Here is a 2975-nt window from a genome sequence, read left to right as displayed (position 1 = left end):
TAGTAGCTATTATCTGGCACTGAGTTGAAGCTTTATATACATTATGCTATTTAAAGTTTACAAGAACCCTGAAGGGTACACAATATTTTTCCTATATGCCACAAGACTACTTTGAGGCTCAGAAAGTCAAATCCTTGATCTTAATAATAGTAGCTATTATCTGGCACTGAGTTGAAGCTTTATATACATTATGCTATTTAAAGTTTACAAGAACCCTGAAGGGTACACAATATTTTTCCTATTTTAAGTATGAGAATTCTGAGGCTTAGAAATTTTAAATAGCTTTCCAAGGACACCAGCTTGTAAGCAGTAGAAGGAAGATTTGGAATCAGTTTTTATCCTATTCCAAATAACATGCTGTTTCCATTGCCCCATCTCACATAACTAGATAATAATTACATAATGGATGTAGCCCTCTTGAGACGTAATTTTACTTTTCTTGGACAAACTTTTTTTTTTTGAGTGAATGGTATTTCAAGGATGATTTCAGAGCATGAGCAACTGGGCATAGTGGCATAAACATAGCAGAAAACACACTAGGCTTCACCATGTGCCAGCCACTGTTCTGAGTACTTTGTAAAGAGTAGATCATTGAATCCTCACAGCCATGGCATGATGTAGTGTTTCAGCATGTTCACTGCTATACCAAAATACCATAGACTGGAGATGGCTTGTAAACAACAGAAACGTATTACTCACAGCTTTGGAGGCTGGGAAGTCCAACATCAAGGTGATAGTGGATGTAGTGTCTGGTGAGGGCCTGCTTTCTGGTTCATAGACGGTGCCTTTACTGTGTCCTCACATGGTAAAAGGGGAAACAAGTTCTCTGGAGTTTCTTTTTTTAAGGACTTTAATCCTGGTTATGAGGGCTCTGTCCTCATGACCTAATCATGTTCTAAAGGTCCCATCTCCTAATACCATCCCCTTGGAAGGTAGGATTGCAACAGAGGAAATTTTGGGGGACATAAACATTCAGACCATAGCATACAGGATCCGTTATTATCCCTCCATTCTGCAGTTGAGTCACAGAGATGTTAAGCAAATTGTGTAATGTCTGACAACCAGCAACTGGCTGAACTGGGATTTGAACCCAGACAGGCTAGATCCAGAGCCCTGTGCTCTTACCCGTGTATATAGGGCTTCTCTAACCAAGACAGGGGAAGCTATAGGAGAAGGCTTCATGGTGGAGTGAGGACCAGTGGTTAAGAGTTCTATTTGAGGCCGGGCACAGTGGCTCAAGCCTGTAATCCCAGCACTTTGGGAGGCTGAGACGGGCGGATCACGAGGTCAGGAGATCGAGACCATCCTGGCTAACGCAGTGAAACCCCGTCTCTACTAAAAAATACAAAAAAAAACTAGCCAGGCGAGGTGGCGGGTGCCTGTAGTCCCAGCTACTTGGGAGGCTGAGGCAGGAGAATGGCGTAAACCCGGGAGTTGGAGCTTGCAGTGAGCTAAGATCCGGCCACTGCACTCCAGCCTGGGTGACAGAGTGAGACTCCGTCTCAAAAAAAAAAATAAATAAAAAATATAAAAAGAGTTCTATTTGAGCATATTGTATATGAGGTGGACTATTATGTATCCAAATGGAACTATCAAGAAGGCATTCAGGTCTCCGTTTGGAACACAGGTAGTATGTAAAGCCTGGGATAAGATGGAACCACTTCTAGAGAGTGTGTGAGTGGAGAAGAGGAGAGACCCATGGTCCTTTCCATATCCTAAAGTTGGGCAGAAGAGGGAGAGTTGGCAAAGGACTCAAGTGGTTCCTCCCTTTCTCTCGCACCCACATCCCAATCTTCAAGCAAGTCCTGTGGATTCCAACTTGATTCCCCTCGCTCCTTATCACTGCCCATACATCCACATGGCTCTGTCCTACAATCTGCAGAGTCCCCTTGAGTCTGCTCTGATTCCTCTCTGGCTGCCATCATCCTTTATAAGCTCTTACCACCACTAGCCTTCTTGTTTGGAACATGCAGGCACAGATCTAAGTTATACCAAACTTAGAGACATCAATCATTTATTTTCCTTAAAAACATTTTTTTGCCCCCAGATGCCTAGAGTCTGCAAAATGAACTGTGATGAGAACATGGCACGCAAATCCAGCTCTTCTCTCTTCTACATACATCATTAGCCCAGTCGCCTTTGACAACTATGAGCAGTGGGACACATTTGGCTTGCTTCCTAGGGATTTCAGGGTAGAGGAAAATTTACTTTTATCAAATAGGTAGAAATCAAGGTCAACCTCTAAAACAGGCTTTTTCTTGGAAAAATGGAAACTAGTAATTTACCCCATGAATCGTATATTTAAAAATTAAATTCTACTTCAATAATAAGAGGTGATAGAAGATGCTATTGTATTTCCTTTTTTGCTTTGTTAAAGAATCAGGATTGAGGCCAGCTGTGTGTGTAGGAGAAAGAGTCAGCAGAATCTCTTTCTATTCCTTCCCTAATCATACCCCTTGAGAAAACTAGTTGCTATTCCTTTCTTGTTTCTTGATCTTTTCCCAGACCTCTGCAATATTACTTTTTTCTCTCTAGCTTCTTATTGCCTGTCTTCATTCATTCTTACTCCTTGTCTACCACCCATTGCCAGGAGACGGTCCTGTGTCCCAAGAGCCTACCCTGGTTCCCGATATTTAGTAGCCGTCCTCGCACAACATAGCCCAGTGGCCAGAGCTCTCACACGCTGCTCTGCCTTTGCTTAGGTTGTTCTCATTGCCTGGCATATATTTCCCTCATTTTTCTACTTAAAAAACTTACTGCCGTTGACTGGCTCAACTGTTCCTTCCTTGGAGAATATTCATTGACCACTCTCTGCCTCCCTCAGGAAGAACTGAATCTTCCCAAGGCTGTTCCCATAATACTATGAGCAGACTGCAGTGCAGGGGATCAGAATATGCCAGACTTAAAGATGCCACTTTGGCTTAAGAATTATTTTGAGCTGAAGGCGATTGAGAAGCAGCAAGTGGAGGAAAAGC

Source organism: Colobus angolensis, unplaced genomic scaffold (genome assembly GCF_000951035.1).
Source record: "Colobus angolensis palliatus isolate OR3802 unplaced genomic scaffold, Cang.pa_1.0 Scaffold255, whole genome shotgun sequence".
NCBI lineage: Eukaryota > Metazoa > Chordata > Mammalia > Primates > Cercopithecidae > Colobus > Colobus angolensis.
Note: the sequence above shows the minus strand (reverse complement) of the source record.